At 41.8% G+C, this 22,685-nt stretch overlaps 1 long non-coding RNA gene across 1 annotated transcript; it reads right to left on the reverse strand.

Annotated features, from left to right (window-relative positions):
• Positions 1–9,138: 9,138 nt before the first annotated feature.
• LOC107968213 (uncharacterized) lies at positions 9,139–20,968 on the reverse strand. Its single transcript, XR_008539055.1, has 2 exons — positions 17,924–20,968; positions 9,139–9,344 (listed from the first exon to the last, which is right to left on the reverse strand). It is a non-coding gene; the product is annotated as an uncharacterized LOC107968213 (long non-coding RNA).
• Between the last annotated feature and the right edge of the window lie 1,717 nt (positions 20,969–22,685).

Raw genomic sequence — 22,685 nt, forward strand, 5'->3', positions numbered from 1 at the left:
TATCACATTTTTATATGGAAATACAAAGAGCAAATATCACATTTTTATAAAAATGATATAGATATGTGTGTGTACATAGGTGTATTGTATACATGAGATGCTGGGGGATTAGCATAATATACAAAAAAGAAAACAAAATGGTAATTTCTGCCAGGGTTACATCTGTTGGCCTTAACCACTTTTGCCTTCCTAGGTCCCTTCCTCCATAAAAAAATGTAGAAAGTTATATTTGATGACTGCTTTGGTATAAGGATGAACATAACACTGGCTAGGTTTACTATTATATATTCATTATTATTACATGCACTTTTTTCTTCTCAAGAGAAATTAAAATTAAAACATTTGTGGGCCCTGGGTGCTTCCTGTGCCTATTGGGTAGGTCAGCCCTGATTTCTGAGTGCTAAGATTGCCTGCTTTTTATGTCCTTCTATTTGCCTACCTGCATTTTCTAAATTTTCAATACCTAAGATTTATTCTTTTGCTACAAATGAAAAGCTATTTGAACAAAGAAATTTGTAAGCATAAATAAATGCTCCATTTTATGCAAACGCCAACACACAAAATTGAGAGCAAATGCAGCATCTAGGGTCAATGGCCTCTGGCGACTTTAAACATCCCATTGGACACAGTGCGGCATCCATGGCACTGCTGGCTAGACTATCAGATGACTTCCTGCTATAAACAACCAACAAGACAAAATCACTGGTTTACAGAACAAAGTAGCTCTCTGGCTTTACTAGAAAGAATGGGTCCATGCCCTGTCCTTCACATACAAAAATGATACCACCAACCCCCACTGGTGGATGTACAGTGGAAACTCAAATGCTTTCCACTCTCTCTGCCCCGTAGGGCTCAGCCTTCAGAGCCATGCAAATGAGTAAAACGTAAAAGAATTTCACACTGTCCTAGTACTATAGATTTATAATAAGTCTATTCATCTGGTATACATTTTCCAAATTTCTTTTTTCTTCTTCAAGGTTGTCTTTACTCTTCTCAGCTCTTTGTATTTCCATATGAGTTTCAGAAATTAGCTTGTCAATTTCAAAAATTTTAATAAAATCTGCTAGTACTTCGAAAAAGGTTGTATTGAATCTAAAGATGAATTTGGAGAGAACTGACATCTTTGTAGTTTTTTTTTTTTTTGAGATGGAGTCTTGCTCTGTTGCCCAGGCTAGAGTGCAGTGGCGCAATCTCAGCTCGTTGCAACCTCTGCCTCCCAGGTTCAAGCGATTCTCTCGCCTCAGCCTCCCAAGCAGCTGGGATTACAGGCATGCGTCACCACACCCGGCTAATTTTTGTATTTTTGGTAGAGACAGGGTTTCGCCATGTTGGTCAGGCTGGTCTTGAACTCCTGACCTCAGGTGATCCACCCACCTCGGCCTCCCAAAGTGCTGAGATTACAGGCATGAGCCACTGCACCCAGACTTCTTTGCAGTCTTAAGTCTTCCAATCCATGAACATGGTCTAGCCCTCAATTTATTTAGATTTTAATTTATTTCAATAATTATATGCCATTTTTAATGAAGAGGACTTGTACACGTTTTATTAGATTTATTCCTAGATATATGGTGTTTTTAGGCTATTGTAATTAGCAAACATTAAAGATATTAATTGAATGAGATAATGTCTAAGGAAAATACTTTGCAAAATGCAAAACTTTTTACAAATTTGAGGTATTCTTTCACACCAACAGCACTGAACACATCATTTTGGAAATCTATACACTCTTTTTTAAAAATTTTTTATTGATACATAATTTTTATACATATTTATGGGGTACATGTGATATTCAGTTACATGCATAGACTGTGTAATCATCAAATTAGAGTATCTGAGGTGTCCATCACCTCAAGTATTTACCATTTCTATGTGCTGGAAACATTTCAAGTCTTCTCTTCTAGCTATTTTGAAATATACAATACAGTGTTGTTAACTACAGCCACCCTATTCTACTATTGAATATTAGAACTTATTTCTTCTACTTAATTGTGTGTTTGTACCCATTAACCAACTTCTCTTTACCTCCCTGCACCACCTCCCACCACATACACCCCTCCTAGACACTGGGATCTATCATTTTTCTCTCTACCTCTATGAGATTAACTTTTTTTTTAGTCCCACACGTGAGTGACAACATGCAGTATTTGTCTTTCTGTGCCTGGCTTATTTCACTTAATATAATGATCTCCAGCTCCATCCATGTTGCTGCAATGACATGATTTCATTCTTCTTATGGCTAAATAGTATACACACACACACACACACACACACACACACACACACACACACAACATTTTCTTTATCCAATTGTCCAGTGATATCAACACAGGTTGATTCCATATCTCTGCTATTGTGAACAGTGCTGAAATAAACATCGGAATGTGGGTATCCCTCTGATATACTGATTTCTTTTCCTTTGGATAGATACCCAGTAGTGAGACTGCTGGATTGTGTGGTAGTTCTATTTTTAGTTTTTTGAGTCACGTCCATACTCTTTTCCATAGTGGCTGTACTAATTTACATTCCCACCAACAGTGTATGACAGTTCCCTTTTCTCTGCATTCTCATCAGCATGTTATTTTTTGTCTTTTTTATAACTTAAGGCATTCTAACTGGGGTAAAATGATATCTCACTGTGTGCATATCTCACTGATGTGCATTTCTCTGATGGTTGGTGATGTTGAGCATTTTTTCTTATACTTGATGGCCATTTTTGTGTTTTCTTTTGAAAAATGTCTATTTATGCCCTTTGCCCACTTTTTTTAGTAGTGAGATTTTTTTTTTACTGTTGAGTTTGAGTTTCTTGTATATTCTAGATATTATTTCCTTGTTAAATGAATACTTTCCAAATATTTTCTCCCATTCGGCAGGTTGCCTCTTCACTCTGTTGATTATTTCCTTTGCTGTGCAGAAGATTGTTAGTTTAAAACAGTCCCATTCGTCTGTTTTTTGATTTGTTGTCTGTGCTTTGGAGGCCTTAGCCATAAAATCTTTGCCTAGACTAATGTCCTGAAGTGTTTCCCCTATATTTTCTTTTAGTGGTTTTAGAGTTTTGGGGTCTACAATTTAAATCTTTATCTTGAGTTAGTTTTTGTATATGGTAATAGTTAGGGATCCAGTTTTATTTTTTTGCCTATGAATATACAATTTTCCCAGGACCATTTATTGAAAAGGGTGTCCTTTACCCAGTGTATGTTCTTGGCACTTTTGCTGAAAATCACTTGGCTGTAAATATGTGAATTTATTTCTGGGTTCTCTATTCTGTTTCCTCAGTCTATGTGTCTGTTTTTATACCAGTACCATGCTGTTTTGGTTACTATAGACTTGTAATATATTTTCAGGTCAGATAATGTAATACCTCCAGCTTTGTGCTTTTTGCTCAGAATCACCTTGGCTATTTTAGCTCTTTTTCTATTCCAATTCCATACAAATTGTAGTTGCTTTTTCTATTTCTGTGAACAATAACGTTGGTATTTTGATAGGGATTGCTTTGAATCTGTAGATTGCTTTGGGCAGTATGATCATTTTAACAATATTTATTCTTCTGATCCATGAGCATGGGATGTCTTTCCATTTGTTTGTGTCCTCATCTATTTCTTTCATCAATGTTTTATGGATTTTCTTAGGTCTTTCCCTTCCTTGGTTAAATTTATTCCTAGGTATTTTACTTTTTTGTAGCTATTATAAATGGTATTGCCTTCTTGATTTCTTTCTCAGCTGGTTCATTATTGGTATATAAGAATGCTACTGATTTTTGTATGTCAATATTGTATCTTGCGACTTTCCTGAATTTATTTATCAGCTCTAAGAGTTTTTTAGTGGAGTCTTTAGGTTTTTCTAGAATAAGATTATATCTGCAAAGAGGGACAATTTGACTTCCTATTTTCCAATTTGGAAACTTTTATTTCTTTCTCTTGCCTGACTGATCTGACTAGGACTTCCAGTACTATGTTGAATAAGAGTGGCGAAAATGGGCATCCTTGTCTTGTTCCAGTTCTTAGAGGAAAGGCTTTCAGCTTTTCTAGATTCAGTATGATGTTAGCTATGGGTTTGTCATATATGGCCTTTATTATATTGAGGTATGTTTCTTCTATGCCTAATTTGTTGAGAGTTTTTACCATAAAGGGATACTGAATTTTATCAAATGCTTTTTCTGCATCTATTGAGATGCTTATATGGTTTTTGTCCTTCATTTTGTTGATATGATGTATCATGTTTATTGATTTGGGTATGCTGAACCATCCTTGCCTCCTTAGGATAAATCCCATTTGGTCATAGCATATTATCTTTTTGATACGCTGTTAGATTCGATTTGCTGGTATTTTGTTGAGTATTTTTACATCTACATTCATTAGGGACATTCGTCTATAGCTTTCTTTTTTTGTTGTGCCTTTATCTGGTATTGGTATCAGGTTAACACTGGCCTCATAGAATGAGTTAAGGAGAATTTCCTCTTCTTCAATTTTTTGGAATATTTGAAGAGAGTTACCATTAGTTCTTTGAAAGTTTGGTGGAATTTGACAGTGAAGCCATGCAGTTCTGGACAGGAGATTTCTATTACTGATTCAATTTCATTACTCGTTATTGGTCTGCTCAGGTTTTCTATATCTTCCTTATTCAATCTTAGTATGTTGTGTGTATATAGGAATTTATCCATTTCCTCTAGGTTTTTCAGTTTTTAGTTTACAGTTGTTCATAATAGTCTCTGATAAGTTTTTGTGTCCCTGTTGTATCAGTTGTAATGTTTCCTTTTTCATTTCTGACTTTATTTGGGCCTTCTCTCTTCTTTTCTTGGTTAGCCTAGCTAGCAGTTTATCAATTTTGTTTGTCTTTTTGAAGAACCAAATTTCATTTCATTGATCTTTTGTATTGGTTTTTGGTCTCTATTTCATTTAGTTCTGCTCTGATCTTCATTATTTATTTTCTTATACTAATTTGGGGTCTGTGTTTTTCTTGATTTTCTAGTTCTTTGAGGTGCATTGTTACATTGTTAATTTTCAATCTCTCTACTTTTTTGATTTAGGCATTTATTGCTACAAACTTCCCTCTTTGCCTGCTTTTACTACATTTCATAGGTTTTTCTGTGTTATGTTTTGATTTTCATTTGTTTCAAGATTTTAAAAAATTTCCTCCTTAATTTCTTCCTTGACTCAGTGGCCATTCAAGAGCATGTTGTTTAATTTCCATGTGCTTGTACAGTTTCCAGAGTTCCTGTTGTTATTGATTTGTAGTTGTATTCCACTGTGGTCTGAGAAGATACTTTGTATTAACTTTGATTTCTAAAAATTTGTTGAGACTTGTTTTCTGTCCTAACATATGTCTATCCTAGAGAATGTTCCATATGTTGATGAGAAGAATGTATTCTATAGCTGTTGGATGAAATGTTCTGTGTTGGTTAGGCTTATTTGGTCTAAAGTGCAATTTAAATTCAACAATTTCTTGGTTAATTTTCTGTCCTAGATGATCCATCTAATGCTGAGAGTGAGGTACTGAAGTCTCCAACTATCATTGTAGTAGAGTCTATCACTCCATTTAGATTTAGTAATATTTGCTTTATATATCTGGGTGCTCTGGTGTTGGGTGCATATATTTTAAGAATTGTTGTAACCTCCTGCTGAATTGATACCTTTATCATCCAACAATGGTCTTGTCTCTTTTTACTGTTTTTCACTTAAATATATTTTATCTCATAGAAGTATAACTACTCCTGCTCACTTTTGGTTTCCATTTCCATGGAATATCTTTCTCCATTCCTTTACTTTCAATTTATATGTGTATTTACAGGTGAGATGTGTTTCTTATAAGCAGCATATAGTTGGGTCATGATTTTTATCCATTTGGCCAGTTTATATCTTTTAAGTAGAAAGTTTGATCCATTTACTTTCAAGATTATTATTGATATGTGAGGGCTCATTCTTGTCACTTATTTTTTAATTTTTTTTTTTTTTTGAAACGGAGTCTCACTCTGTCACTCAGGCTGGAGTGCAGCGGTGCCATCTTGGCTCACTGCAACCTCTGCCTCCCAGGTTGAAGCGATTCTCCTGCCTCAGCCTCCCGAGTAGCTGGGACTACGGGCATGCACCACCACATCCAGCTAATTTTTGTATTTTTAGTAGAGATGGAGTTTCATCATAGTGGTCAGGCTGGTCTTGAACTCCTGACTTCGTGATCTGCCTGCCTTAGCCTCCCAAAGTGCTGGGATTAGAGGCGTGAGCCACCATGCCCAGCCCTTGTCACTTACTAATTGATTTCTGGTAGTGTTGTATATCCTTTGTGCCTTTCTTTCTCTCTCATTTATTATTGTGGTTTGGTGGTTTGCTGTAGTAGTAATATTTTGGTCATTTTTCTCCTTTATTGGTATGTTTGCTCTACCAGTAGGTTTTATACTTTCACGTGTCTTATTCATGATGATACCTATCATTTCACTTCCAGGTATAGGACTCCGTCAAGCATTTCATTTCTTGTAGGGTCAATCTAGTGATGATTAATTCCCTCAGCTTTTGCTTGTCTGGGAAAGACTTTATTTCTCCTTGGTTTATGAAGGATAACTTTGCTGGGTATAGTATCATACATTTGAATTTTTTTTCTTTTATGAACTTTGGATGTATTATCCTATTCTCTCTTGGCCTATAAGGTTTCTACTAAGAAATTTGTTGTTAGTCTGATGAGGGTTCTCTTATAAGTGACTAGAAGCTTTCCTCTTGCTGGTTTTAAAACTCTCTCCTTGTCTTTGAGTTTTGACAGTTTGATTGTAATGTGCCACAGAGAAGAACTTGTTGCATTTTATCTCCTCGGGGACCTCTGAGCTTCCTGTATCTGGATATCTAAATCTCTTGCTATACTTGAGAAGTTTTCAGGTATTATTTTGTTAAATAGGTTTTCTATCCCTTTCATTTTCTCTTTACCTTCTGGGACACTGAAAATTTAAATATTTGGTCACTTTATGGTGTTCCATATGTCATGCATGCTTTGTTCATTCTTTTTTATTCCTTTTTTTAAAATTTTTGTCTGGGTTATTACAAAAGACCTATCTTCAGGTTCTGAAATTTTTTCTTCTGCTTAATCTAATGGATTGTTGAAGGTTTCTAATGTATTTTGTATTTTATTTAATGAATTCCTTAGTTCCAGAATTTCTGTTTGGTTATTTTTTTGATGTCTCCTTGGTAAATTTCTCATTCATATCCTGAACTGTTTTTCTGATTTCTTTGTATTGTTTTTCAGAATTATCTTGTATTTCACTCGGCTTCTTTAATATCATTAGTTTGAATTCTTTTTCCAGGATTCCATAAGTTTCTTTTTTTTTTCTTCTTTGAGACAGAGGCTTGCTCTATTACCCAGGCTGAAGTGCAGTGGCATGATCTTGGCTAACAGAAACCTCTGCCTCCCAGTCTCAAGCAATACTCCTGTCTCAGCCTTTCAAGTAACTGGAACCACAGGTGTGCACCACCACACTCTGCTAATTTTTTGTAGAGACAAGGCTTCACCATGTTGCCCAGGCTAGTCTCGAACTCTTGAGCTCGAGCAATCTGCCTGCCTCAAAGTGCTGGAATTTTAGGCATGAGCCATAGCCCCTGGCCTAGGATTTCATAAATTTCTTTTTGATTGGAATTTGTTACTGGAGAACTATCATATTCCTTTAAAGGTGTCATATTTCCTTACTTTTTTAATGTATCTCAGGTCCTTAAGTTGATATCTGCCTATCTGGTGTAACAGTCACTTTTTCAAATTTTTTGAATTTGTTTTGGTAGGGAAGATCTTTTTCCTGAAGATGTGTTCCTTGGGTAGGACATTTTGGCTTTGATTCTGGATACATGCAGTAGTATATTCTCCATGATTTATTTTTCTTTTGGCTATTAACAGCATCAGTGGTGTCTATGATTTCCTCAGTCACTTATGTTTCAGTTGTTAGTGGAGGCTATGGTAAAGTTTCCTGGAAATGGAGTCCCCAGGTGGGCCTCTCCATGGGCCAAGCATGCCTACCCTTAGACGTATGCTGCCACTACTATAAATGGGTCCAGGTAGGCCAATTCTTGGGCCTCCAGGTGATTTGCTCAGATGCCAGTAGCAGCAGCAGCAGTGGGCCAGGTGGGTCAGCGGGCTCTTTTACCTGGTCTTTGGGCATGATGTGGATGATGGCGGTAGCAGTGACAGGACAAACCTCTGGCCCCCAAGCAGTATGTGCTGGTGTTGGCAGTGGCTGTGACGGATAGGCCAGTCCTTAGGCCTGCAGCAGTCTACACACTCTTGTGGGGCATCCAGAGGTTGCAGTAAGCCAAGATCGCACCATTGCACTCCAGCCTGGGCAACAAAGCGAGACTCCATCTCAAAAAAAAAAAAGAGTTCTCCATCTGAGTTTTACCCAAGCTGCTAGATGGCCTCGAGGAAAAAAAAAAAACCACAGGATTCAATCAAAACCCATGGACTTGATACAAAGACTTACTCAATCTATGAACTTCCGTCTTTGTTTTTGTTTTTGTTTTGAGACAGAGTTTTGCTCTTGTTGCCCAGGCTGGAGTGAATGGCACCATCTCAGCTCACTGCAACCTCCGCCTCCCGGGTTCAAGCGATTCTCCTGCCTCAGCCTCCCAAGTAGCTGGGATTACAAGCATGCGCCACCATACCTGGCTAATTTTTGTATTTTTAGTAGGAGACAGGGTTTCACCACGTTGGCCAGGCTGGTCTCAAACTCCTGACCTCAGGTAATCTGCCTGTCTTGGCCTCCCGTAGTGCTGGGATTACAGGCGTGAGCCACCATGCCCAGCCTGAAACTGCCACTTGAAAATTCTCCCATATCTTGACCAGCCCTCCGTGTGGGCTAAGACCCTACTAAGCTTCTCTGCCTCCCTCCTATCTTCACAGGAATCCCCAGCTGCAGAACAGATGAAGGCGACACCTGGCTTCTTCCTGGGAATGGTTGCTGGCAATGGGACACTCTCACTTTCAGCTGCCTCTGAGTTTGAATGGTGACTCATACCCCCTGTCTGAGCCCAGCCTCGCTTTCACCCTCCTCCACCTGCCAAGCCCTGCCTGTCCCAGACACCATGGAGTTCTCATTTCCTTCCTCTTTCCACCAGTCTGAAGAAGAAAATGGCCAAGAATGAAGTCCTCAGGACATTAAGATGACATAGAAAACACAAAAAGGAGAAAGACTTTGCTGTTATTTACCCCACATCATTCCATTAAAGTTTCTTGGATCTCTTCTTCATCCATGTAGCAATAACCCTGGGGGTGGGAACCAGCAATCCAAGTCCTCCAAATGATTTAGCGGTTCTTCAAGGATTATCTGACTCCATAAGGACGGACATTTATGGTTGTCTTTCTATTGACTAGGCTATTTTATAACCCTATAAAGACAGAAGTTTAGTTACAGAAAAACTGACAATTATACAAATTATTCTTATCCATAGATATACAAATGAATTTTGTCTAGTAGAGATACATAGAGTTTCAGAAAAGATAACCCCACTCCAATTTATAGTATATGAACCAGTTTTTTATCCATTGGCAAATTCAGCATTACTGGTTATATGTGTCTCTTTAAATTAACTCTTAACTGGATTTAACCATTTTCTGGCTCCCTCATTAATTCAGGAGCTAAATAAATAAAATCTACAACACAAGTTCATTTTATACTTGTATGACAGCCATAATTTTACTTCTTTGAAAATTATACTTTCGCATAGCGATTCTCAGAGTGAAGTCCCAGACAGGCCACAGCATCACCTGGGAGCTTGTTAGAAATACAAGTTCTCGGCCAGGTGCAGTGGCTCATGCCTGTAATCCCAGCACTTTGGGAGGCTGAGGTGGGTGAATCACGAGGTCAGGAGTTCGAGACCAGCCTGACCAACATGGTGAAACCCCATCTCTACTAAAAATACAAAAATTAGCTGGGTGTTGTGGCGTGAGCCTGTAATCCCAGCTACTCGGGAGGCTGAGGCAAGAGAATCACTTGAATCCGGGAGTTGGAAGCTGCAGTGAGCTGAGATTGTGCCACTGTACTCCAGCCTGGGCAACAGAGTGAGACTTTGTCTCAAAAAAAAAAAAAAAAGGTTGAGACTCGCCAAGATGGCCGAATAGGAACAGCTCCAGTCTACAGCTCTCAGCGTGAGTGACGCAGAAGATGGATGATTTCTGCATTTCCAACTGAGGTACCGGGTTCATCTCACTGGGGATTGTTGGAAAGTGGGTGTAGGACAGTGGGTGCAGCACACTGAGCATGAGCCAAAGCAGGGCGAGGCATCGCCTCACCCAGGAAGCACAAGGGGTCAGGGAATTCCCTTTCCTAGCCAAGGAAAGGGGTGACAGACAGCACCTGGAAAATCGGGTCACTCCCACCCTAATACTGCGCTTTTCCGACGGTCTTAGCAAATGGCACACCAGGAGATTATATGCTGTGCATGGCTCGGAGGGTCCCACGCCCACGGAGCCTCGCTCATTGCTAGCACAGCAGTCTGAGATCAAACCACAAGGCGGCAGCAAGTCTTGGGGAGGGGCGCCCGCCATTGCTGAGGCTTGAGCAGGTAAACAAAGCAGCCCGGAAGCTCGAACTTGGTGGAGCCCACCGCAGCTCAAAGAGGTCTGCCTGCCTCTGTAGACTCCACCTCTGGGGGCAGGGCATAGCCAAACAAAAGGCAGCAGAAACCTCTGCAGACTTAAATGTCCCTGTCTGACAGCTTTGAAGAGAGTAGTGGTTCTCCCAGCACGCAGCTTGAGATCTGAGAACGGACAGACTGCCTCCTCAAGTGGGTCCCTGACCCCCGAGTAGCCTAACTGGGAGGCACCCCCCAGTAGGGGCAGACTGACACCTCACACGGCCGGGTACCCTCTGAGACAAAACTTCCAGAGGAACAATCAGGCAGCAACATTTGCTGTTCACCAGTATTCGCTGTTCTGCAGCCTCCGCTGCTGATACCCAGGCAAACAGGGTCTGGAGTGGACCTCTAGCAAACTCCAACAGACCTGCAGCTACATGTCCTGACTGTTAGAAGGAAAACTAACAAACAGAAAGGACATCCACACCAAAACCCCATCTGTATGTCACCATCATCAAAGACCAAAGGTAGATAAAACCACAAAGATGGGGAAAAAACAGAGCAGAAAAACTGAAAATTCTAAAAATCAGAGCGCCTCTCCTCCTCCAAAGGAATGCAGATCCTCACCAGCAACGGAAAAAAGCTGGATGGAGAATGACTTTGACGAGTTGAGAGAAGAAGGCTTCAGATGATCAAACTTCTCTGAGCCAAAGGAGGAAGTTCGAACCCATGGCAAAGAAGTTAAAAACCTTGAGAAAAGATTAGACGAATGGCTAACTAGAATAATCAATGCAGAGAAGTCCTTAAAGGAGCTGAAAACCATGGCACGAGAACTACGTGACAAATGCACAAGCTTCAGTAGCCGATTCGATCAACTGGAAGAAAGGGTATCAGTGATGGAAGATCAAATGAATGAAATGAAGTGAGAAGAGAAGTTTAGAGAAAAAAGAATAAAAAGAAATGAACAAAGCCTCCAAGAAATATGGAACTATGTGAAAAGACCAAATCTACGTCTGATTGGTGTACCTGAAAGCGACGGGGAGAATGGAACCAAGTTGGAAAACCCTCTGCAGGATATTATCCAGGAGAACTTCCCCAACCTAGCAAGGCAGGCCAACATTCAAATGCAGGAAATACAGAGAATGCCACAAAGATACTCCTCGAGAAGAGCAACTCCAAGACACATAATTGTCAGATTCACCAAAGTTGAAATGAAGGAAAAATTGTTAAGGGCAGCCAGAGAGAAAGGTCGGGTTACCCATAAAGGGAAGCCCATCAGACTAACAGCTGATCTCTTGGCAGAAACTCTACAAGCCAGAAGAGAGTGGGGGCCAATATTCAACATTCTTAAAGAAAAGAATTTTTCAACCCAGAATTTCATATCCAGCCAAACTAAGCTTCATAAGTGAAGGAGAAATAAAATACTTTATAGACAAGCAAATGCTGAGAGATTTTGTCACCACCAGGCCTGCCCTACAAGAGCTCCTGAAGGAAGCACTAAACATGGAAAGGAAAAACTGGTACCAGCCACTGCAAAAACGTGCCAAATTGTAAAGACCATCGAGGCTAGGAAGAAACTGCATCAACTGACGAGCAAAATAACCAGCTAACATCATAATGACAGGATCAAAATCACACATAACAATATTAACCTTAAATGTAAATGGGCTAAATGCTCCAATTAAAAGACACAGACTGGCAAATTGGATAAAGAGTCAAGACCCATCAGTGTGCTGTATTCAGGAAACCCATCTCACATGCAGAGACACACGTAGGCTCAAAATAAAGGGAGGGAGGAAGATCTACCAAGCAACTGGAAAACAAAAAAAGGCAGGGGTTGCAACCTTAGTCTCTGAAAAAACAGACTTTAAACGAACAAAGATCAAAAGAGACAAAGAAGCCCATTACATAATGGTAAAGGGATCAATTCAACAAGAAGAGCTAACTATCCTAAATATATATGCACCCAATACAGGAGCACCCAGATTCATAAAGCAAGTCCTTAGAGACCTACAAAGAGACTTAGACTCCCACACAATAATAATGGGAGACTTTAACACCCCACTGTCAACATTAGACAGGTCAACGAGACAGAAAGTTAACAAGGATATCCAGGAATTGAACTCAGCTCTGCACCAAGCAGACCTAATAGACATGTACAGAACTCTCCACCCCAAATCAACAGAATATACATTCTTCTCAGCACCACACCACACCTATTCCAAAATTGACCACATAGTTGGAAGTAAAGCACTCCTCAGCAAATGTAAAAGAACAGAAATTATAACAAACTGTCTCTCAGACCACAGTGCAATCAAACTAGAACTCAGGATTAAGAAAGTCACTCAAAACTGCTCAACTACATGGAAACTGAACAACCTGCTCCTGAATGACTACTGGATACATAACTAAATGAAGGCAGAAATAAAGATGTTCTTTGAAACCAACAAGAACAAAGACACAACATACCAGAATCTCTGGGATACATTTAAAGCAGTGTGTAGAGGGAAATTTATAGCACTAAATGCCCACAAGAGAAAGCCAGAAAGATCTAAAATTGACACCCTAACATCACAATTAAAAGAACTAGAGAAGCAAGAGCAAACACATTCAAAAGCTAGCAGAAGGCGAGAAATAACTAACATCAGAGCAGAACTGAAGGAGATAGACACAAAAAACCCTTCAAAAAATCAGTAAATCCAGGAGCTGGTTTTTTGAAAAGATCAACAAAATTGATAGACCGCTAGCAAGACTAATAAAGAAGAAAAGAGAAGAATCAAATAGACACAATAAAAAATGATAAAGGGGATATCACCACTGATCCCACAGAAATACAAACTACCATCAGAGAATACTATAAACGCCTCTATGCAAATAAACTGGAAAATCTAGAAGAAATGGATAAATTCCTCGACACATACACCCTCCCAAGACTAAACCAGGAAGAAGTTGAATCTCTGAATAGACCAATAACAGGCTCTGAAATTGAGGCAATAATTAATAGCTTACCAACCAAAAAAAGTCCAGGACCAGACAGATTCACAGCCGAATTCTACCAGAGGTACAAGGAGGAGCTGGTACCATTCCTTCTGAAACTATTCCAATCAATAGAAAAAGAGGGAATCCTCCCTAACTAATTTTATGAGGCCAGCATCATCCTGATACCAAAGCCTGGCAGAGACACAACAAAAAAAGAGAATTTTAGACCAATATCCCTGATGAACACTGATGCAAAAATCCTCAATAAAATACTGGCAAACTGAATCCAGCAACACATCAAAAAGCTTATGCACCATGATCAAGTGGGCTTCATCCCTGGGATGCAAGGCTGGTTCAACATACGCAAATCAATAAACATAATCCAGCATATAAACAGAACCAACGACAAAAACCACATGATTATCTCAATAGATGCAGAAAAGGCCTTTGACAAAATTCAACAGCCCTTCATGCTAAAAACTCTCAATAAATTAGGTATTGATGGGACGTATCTCAAAATGATAAGAGCTATTTATGACAAACCCACAGCCAATATCATACTGAATGGGTAAAAGCTGGAAGCATTCCCTTTGAAAACTGGGCACAAGACAGGGATGCCCTCTCTCACCACTCCTATTCAACACAGTGTTGGAAGTTCTGGCCAGGGCAATCAGGCAGGAGAAGGAAATAAAGGGTATTCAATTAGGAAAAGAGGAAGTCAAATTGTCCCTGTTCGCAGATGACATGATTGTATATCTAGAAAACCCCATCGTCTCAGCCCCAAATCTCCTTAAGCTGATAAGCAAGTTCAGCAAAGTCTCAGGATACAAAATCAATGTGCAAAAATCACAAGCATTCTTATACACCAATAACAGACAAACAGCCAAATCATGAGTGAACTCCCATTCACAATTGCTTCAAAGAGAATAAAATACCTAGGAATCCAACTTACAAGGGATGTGAAGGACCTCTTCAAGGAGAGCTACAAACCACTGCTCAACGTAATAAAAGAGGATACAAACAAATGGAAAAACATTCCATGCTCATGGGTAGGAAGAATCAATATTGTGAAAATGGCCATACTGCCCAAGGTAATTTATAGATTCAATGCCATCCCCATCAAGCTACCAATGACTTTCTTCACAGAATTGGAAAAAACTACTTTAAAGTTCATGTGGAACTAAAAAAGAGCCTGCATTGCCAAGTCAATCCTAAGCCGAAAGAACAAAGCTGGAGGCATCACACTACCTGACTTCAAACTATACTACAAGGCTACAGTAACCAAAACAGCATGGTACTGATACCAAAACAGAGATATAGACCAATGGAACAGAACAGAGCCCTAGAAATAATGCCACATATCTACAACTATCTGATCTTTGACAAACCTGACAAAAACAAGAAATGGGGAAAGGATTCCCTATTTAATAAATGGTGCTAGGAAAACTGGCTAGCCATATGCAGAAAGCTGAAACTGGATCCCTTCCCTACACCTTATACAAAAATTAATTCAAGATGGATTAAAGACTTAAATGTTAGACCTAAAAACCATAAAAACCCTAGAAGAAAACCTTGGCAATACCATTCAGGACAGAGGCATGGGCAAGGACTTCATGTCTAAAACACCAAAAGCAATGGCAACACAAGCCAAAACTGACAAATGGGATCTAATTAAACTAAAGAGCTTCTGCACAGCAAAAGAAACGACCATCAGAGTGAACAGGCAACCTACAGAATGGGAGAAAATGTTTGCAATCTACTCATCTGACAAAGGGCTAATATCCAGAATCTACAAAGAACTCAAACAAATTTACAAGAAAAAAACAAACAACCCCATCAACAAGCAGGCGAAGGATATGAACAGACATTTCTCAAAAGAAGACATTTATGCAGCCAAAAGACAACATGAAAAAATGCTCATCATCACTGGCCATCAGAGAAATGCAAATCAAAACCACAATGAGATACCATCTCACACCAGTTAGAATGGCAATCATTAAAAAGTCAGGAAACAACAGGTGCTGGAGAGGATGTGGAGAAATAGGAACACTTTTACACTGTTGGTGGGACTGTAAACTAGTTCAACCATTGTGGAAGTCAGTGTGGCGATTCCTCAGGGATCTAGAACTAGAAATACCATTTGACCCAGCCATCCCATTACTGGGTATATACCCAAAGGATTATAAATCATGCTGCTATAAAGACACAAGCACTCGTATGTTTATTGCGGCACTATTCACAATAGCAAAGACTTGGAACCAACCCAAATGTCCAACTATGATAGACTGGATTAAGAAAATGTGGCACATATACACCATGGAATACTATGCAGCCATAAAAAATGATGAGTTCATGTCCTTTGTAGGGACATGGATGAAGCTGGAAACCATCATTCTCAGCGAACTATCGCAAGGACAAAAAACCAAACACCGCATGTTCTCACTCATAGGTGGGAATTGAACAATGAGAACACTTGGACACAGGAAGGGGAATATCACACACCGGGGCCTGTTGTGGGGTCGGGGGAGGGGGGGAGGGATGGCATTAGGAGATATACCTAATGTAAATGACAAGTTAATGGGTGCAGCACACCAACATGGTACATGTATACATATGTAACAAACCTGCACGTTGTGCACGTGTACCCTAAAACTTAAAGTATAAAAAAAAAAGAAAAGAAATGCAGGTTCTCAGACCTCGCCCAAATCTGCTGAGTAGGAAACTCTCGAGGCAGGGTCCAGCCATCTGTGCTGTAAGGAGCCCCCCAGGTTCTTCTGAGGCACACTCAGGTTTGAGAAGCCCTGCTTTATCCAACCCAGCAAACACTAACAAGATGCTACTTTAGTCCCGACTCAAGAAAATTTGGAACCTGACCATCTTTGTTGTCCCTAACCCAGCCTGCCTGTGATGGATGTAAACAGGCCACCCTTCTCTCTCATCTCCAGGGACTACCTCAGTGGTCCCATCACTTTTTCCCTGTCTTTCCCCACAGCAATAAGGGAGTGAACAAGAGTGTTCTGTGAGCTGGACAGAACAGGAATGTCAACGTTTCCTCCAGGGGGTTCGCCTAGGGCCTGTTTGCACCTGCAGGTCTGACCCTGTGGAGCTAAACCCCCTACAAGCTTCATAACTAATGTTCCCAAAGCAGGGAGCATCTGGCCATGACCCCAGAGAGAAGGGATGAGGACAGAGGTAAAAACAATCTCAGGACCCAGCCTCGGATGTTATGTTTCTTCGCTCCTCCTGCAGTAATAGAGCGTTATTTCCCTGCTGGCAGATGCAGAATCACAAGCTGATTGTGCACTGGGCTGGAGTGCATATGCCACCCATTTGTCTTGCAGTCTGGCTGGGCGCTCTGCCCTGTTCATGGGAAGCCTTCTCTCATTGCTGAATGCCAAGCAGGCTGGATAATCACCCCTCAACGGGGAGAGGATCCACCAGAAACACTGTCTTCCCTTTCCCAGCACAACTGATGGGTAGGAAGGGCACTCTCGCCCCCCTTCACCCCACCCCCACCAAGCCAGCTGGAGCTGGCTGCTGCCTATGTTCTCCTGTGAGCATATCACAGGGGTAGATAGAGCCCTGTGGGCAGCACGATGGGGAAAGGGCATTCTTGGGAGGCAACAGAGCACAGTGGTGAAGAGAGGAGGCTCAGCAAGGTCTGGGTTCAAGTCCTGCCTCCTTCCCTACTTAGCAGGGTTGTGAATTGGGCACGTTTCTTCCCTCTCCTAAACTTCATTTCCTCCAGAATGGGGATGATAAGGACACCTTTCCTCTAGGGGTGCTATGCAAAGCCCTTAACACAGAGTTAACCCCCAAATGAGTGTCTGTAGTTGATGGCAGCTGTTGATGATAAAATAGATACCCTAAAAAGCCCCCTGGAAGGAGAGTAGATGAAGGACAGAAAATAGGCATTAAACACAGACTGAACACAAAGGCCACAAAGGAGCTGGGTACTGAGGAAACTTGCAATGGATGAGAAGCCCCCAGCCTGCATTGCAGCCCGCTAGCAACTGTATGTCGCTGTAATTTGCTTTGTAAGTTGATGCACTCAACCACAGGACAAATGCAAAGACCAAATTGGAAAATCTAAGTGGACACCCTTTGTCAAATGGAAAAACATTAGACGAATGAGTGTTTTCTTCCCTTTTTTGTTTGCGAAATCCTTGTCTACAAAATCTTTATAAGCCTAGGTTGAAGACCCTTTCTTACCTAAAACCAGTGGTTCCCAAGTGGGAGTGAGTGTCACAATGGGAAAGGTTGCCACTGGCATCTAGTGAGTACAGGGCCTGAATGCCACTAGCCATCCTACAGTGCACAGGACAGGCCCCACAACAAAGAAGTGTGCAGCTTTAAATATCAACAGTGCTTAAAGCCAAACACGGTTGCCTAGATTAGAACAAATCACTCACTCTGTGCTCCTCAAACACCTTGTTGAAGCCTGGTTTGGAGAACTGGCCTGAGTCTGCCAGGTCTTGTGGTTAGCTGGTAGCCTCCTGGTACCGCAGAAAGGGCACAGCTTCTGAACGTGCTCAGCCACTCACTGGCCATGACAGAGGAACAGTTGTTTAGCTTCTCTCAGGCCATTTCTTCATCTAAAAAATGGAAAATAGAATCCCCATTTGCAGGATTATGGTAAGGATTACATAAATGCAGAGCCCCTGGCCCATGGTAAGGGTTCAAAAAGTTATTGGGATGTGTCATCTTCAACGCAACCTCAGGGGGCCATAGCACTGTCTTACATATCTGCATCTCCTGCAGCAAATTATGCTACACCATGCATATAGTATAGGCACTCAGAAACTTGTCGAATTAAAGTGAAGTCTCCCTTGAGAACCAAGCCTCAAGAAATAAACCCAGCCCACCTCATGGATCTATAGACTTGCATCTTGTAAATGGTTTTGATCTAGTCTTCAGGATGTACCAGCATCTCAGAACTCCCTCTGTTTCTCCCTGTCTCCAAGTCTGGGTCCTATCCATTGAACAGGGAGGCTGAGATCAGACTTTGATTCTTTCGGGGACACCCAGAGCCTTGACCACAGCTTGAGAGCAACTACCACAGCCTGACCATTCCTGCCTGACTCAATCGCCGATCGCTCCCCGACTATCCAAACACCTGCCACAGTGCATGGAGAAAAACGTTGGGGGAAATACCATGTTTTCTAACAATGGGAGGGATACAAGTCTGGATGAGTGTGATTTGCCTGGAAAAGAGAGTGGCCATCACCCAGTCCTTCAAGTTGAAGACAGCTTTTCTAAATACACACCCCATCCACAGCCACCCATTGACACACACAGCTTGGCCACACCCTGAAACAAATATGGGAAGACCTTCTCTCTCCCTTTTGCCACTGCAGTGCTTTCAAGGGCTCACCTACTACCAGCTTCTTCCCTGCTAGTGGACACATCAGGGAAGGCAGACTGGGCCAGGAATCAGGAGAGCCCTGAGTTCAAGTGTAATCCCACCACCAGCTGGCTGTGTAATCCTAAATCCTGTCACTTCTCTGAGCCTCAGTATTTTATCTGTGAAATGAGAGTTAGACAAGAAAATCTTGAAGGGTCTTTCAAGCTGTGCTCTACTGCACTCTTTTTTTTTTTTTTTTTTTTTTTGAGACAGAGTCTTGCTCGGTCGCCCAGGCTGGAGTGCAGTGGCACCATCTCGGCTCACTGCAAGCTCTGCCTCCCAGGTTCACGCCATTCTCCTGCCTCAGCCTCCCGAGTACCTGGGACTACAGGCGCCCGCCACCATGCCCGGCTAATTTTTTGTATTTTTAGTACAGACAGGGTTTCACTGTGTTAGCCAGGATGGTCTCGATCTCCTGACCTCATGATCCACCCGCCTCGGCCTCCCAAAGTGCTGAGATTACAGGCATGAGCCACCGCGCCCGGCCTACTCTGCACTCTTTCTACCAGCAGTCGTGGCTTTGCTCCCACGTGGACCTGCTGAATGAGACGCAGACAAGCCCTGATCCATTCTAAGACCAGCCCTTGCTGCTTGTCAAGGCCTGGATCTCCTACTACTGTATAAGGTGGCCCCCAGAGAATGGCAGGGGTGAGATCTCTCTGTTAGAGTTCTTTGGAATGGACACAATGAGTCCTGGCCCTTCCGAGCCCCTGGAGGCCACACCAGGCTGCCCGGGAAGTATCAGGCAGAGATCAGATTGCAAAGATACATGGCAACACAGCCACTCTGCCAGCCCACGGGAATCCAGGCCAAGAATAGATAATGCTTATACCAAGCATGCATCATCATTGCTAGGTGTCTTAGAACTAACTGCTTCAGGCGCCACATTGCTCTTAGCTGCTTCTTCCAAATCCCTCAGTAAAAGGAATCCAGGCATAACCATCAACAAAAAGAACTCAACTCCAAATCTGCGCATCTGTCTTATCCCCAAGTCCCCCTTTCCTCCAGGCCCCTAGTACTGTCACTGAGCTCAGGTAACAATTGTCCGGATCATGTCTGGAGCTTCACCAGCACAAAGCTTTCTTTCCTATGTGAAGCCAGAGTAGAATGCTGCCATCTGCCAGCTGCCCCACGCTCTCGGCTGTGGGGTAGCTGCAGAGCGGTGTAGGGGAAAGAACATGAACTCTGAAGTTATCATTTCAGCTGTGCCACCTTGAACAAATTACAATCCTCGATGGCTCTGAATCTCAGTTTGCCCACTTGTAAACTGATGTCAGCAATACCTACCCTGTGAGATTGACCTGGGAATTAACTGAAACTCTGCAGGTAAAGCACCTGACCTACACTCGGGGCTCAGTGAAGAGGAACTATTTTTATAGACTTTCACTCACTTGGCTGAGTAATTCAGTTCCAGAAACAAAACGGACAGTTTGAGAAAGCAGTGATTTAAAATGAATCCCAAGCCAGAGGTCCTTTTGGCACTTTACCTGAAGTGAATTGGATTCTGTTTGGATTAAGGAAAAACAGACTTGTTCTCTAAGAATTTAGCAGTCAATTCAGACAGATGCCAAATCCATGAAAAACTCTCTGATTTTGTCACGCAAACCCCAGAGCGGAAGTCAGACCCATGCAGATTCAGGTTTTCCGGTGACCTGAAGCAAATCGTTTCACTGGCCAGTCTAGATTTCAGTGGTTCCAAGCCCAGCTACCATTCGCATTACCTGGAGAGCTTTTCTAGACTATGGGTACCAAGCCCCACTCCAAACCAGTTTCATCAGGATTTCTGCAGGGTGCAGACTTAGGATCAAGAATTTTAAGAGCCGCTGGGGTGATCCTAATGTAAGCTCCACTGGACCAGAAGTGCTCCAAGATCCCCGCCAGGTATCCCTGGTGCCTACAACCATGTACGATTCAGAGTAGATATTTAGTGTATGTTTATTGAGTAAATGAATGAAGATTCTGACTCAACTTTTTGCTGTTTTCATGTTCATAATTTATGAGGTAAAAGAAGAAAAGAAAAGGAGTTTAATCCCAAGAAAGAATCACAGAGCAGAACTGTCCAATAGAAATTTCTGCAATGGGCCAGGCGCAGTGGCTCACGCCTGTAATCCCAGCACTTTGGGAGGTTGAGGCGGGTGAATCACGAGGTCAGGAGTTCAAGACCAGCCTGGCCAATATGGTAAAATCCCGTCTGTACTAAAAATTACAAAAAATTAGCTGGGCACAGTGGCAAGTGCCTGTAATCCCAGCTACTGGGGAGGCTGAGGCAGGAGAATTGCTTGAACTTAAGCGGCAGGGGTTGCAGTGAGCCGAGATTGCATCACTGCACTACAGCCTAGGTGATAGGGTGAGACTCCATCTCAAAAAAAAAAAAAAAAAAAGAAAAGAAAAGAAATTTCTGCAGTGAGGGACATGTTCTATAATCTGTACTATTCATTACAGTATCTATGAGCCAAAATGGCTACTGAGTACTTGAAATATAGCTAGCGTGATTGGAGTAACTGAACTTTTAATTCTATTTAATGTTAATTAAATTCAAATTTAAATAGACACATATGACTTCTGGCTACCATACTGAACTTCTGGCTACCATTGCAGAAATTTCTTTTCTTTTTTTTTTTTTTTTTTTTTGAGATGGAGTCTCACCCTATCACCTAGGCTGTGGTGCAGTGATGCAATCTCGGCTCACTGCAACCCCTGCCGCTTGAGTTCAAGCAATTCTCCTGCCTCAGCCTCCCCAGTAGCTGGGATTACAGGCGCTTGCCACTGCGCCCAGCTATTTTTTTGTAGTTTTTAGTACAGACGGGATTTTGCCATATTGGCCAGGCTGGTCTTGAACTCCTGACCTCGTGATTCACCCGCCTCAGCCTCCCAAAGTGCTGGGATTACAGGCGTGAGCCACTGCGCCTGGCCCATTGCAGAAATTTCTATTGGACAGTTCTGCTCTGTGATTCTTTCTTGGGATTAAACTCCTTTTCTTTTCTTCTTTTACCTCATAAATTATGAACATGAAAACAGCAAAAAGTTGAGTCAGAACATCTACCTTTTATAAACACATCTATACCTGTGTGCCTCCATGCCCCTCTTTTACTAACAGCACCCCATTTACCTTTAGGGCAGTCCTTCTCCCCCAACCACCTGTAGTCTTGGCTAATGAAATTGCCCCATCCTCCTCTAGCCAAGGATCCAAGCTAAGTCAACAGACTCTTCTCTCTGGAAATTTCACTCTAGCTTCTGTGTCACAAGAATAGAAAATGTGTCAGAGCAGATTAATATGAGTGTTGATGCCCTAAGACAACATGCGTTCGTTTGCAGACCATTAGTCCAGAGTGTGACGATAACAAATGTGGCACATGATATGAGTTAGGTGTCATTATCATCATCCTTGTCATCATGAAAGTGACTTGTACCCAGCAGCTCGGATGTGCCTGCTCCTGTACTAGGTATGTAATTTGCCTAGCTTCTCTTATGCATCCTTTCTTCATCTGTAAAATGGAAATCATACTCATCCTAACTCTTCCACGGTTTTTGTGAAGACAGCAAAAGGAATAATTGTCATGAGGGCCGGGTGCAGTGGCTCACGCCTGTAAGCCCAGCAATTTGGGAGGCCGAAGCAGGCGGATCACTTGAGGTCAGGAGTTGGAGACCAGCCTGGCCAACATGGTGAAACCCCATCTCTACTAAAAATACAAAAATTAGACAGACATGGTGGCAGGCACCTATAATTCCAGCTACTCAGGAGACTGAGGCAGAGAATCACTTGAACCTGG

The sequence above is a fragment of the Pan troglodytes genome, chromosome 15 (genome assembly GCF_028858775.2).
Source record: "Pan troglodytes isolate AG18354 chromosome 15, NHGRI_mPanTro3-v2.0_pri, whole genome shotgun sequence".
Classification (NCBI taxonomy): domain Eukaryota; kingdom Metazoa; phylum Chordata; class Mammalia; order Primates; family Hominidae; genus Pan; species Pan troglodytes.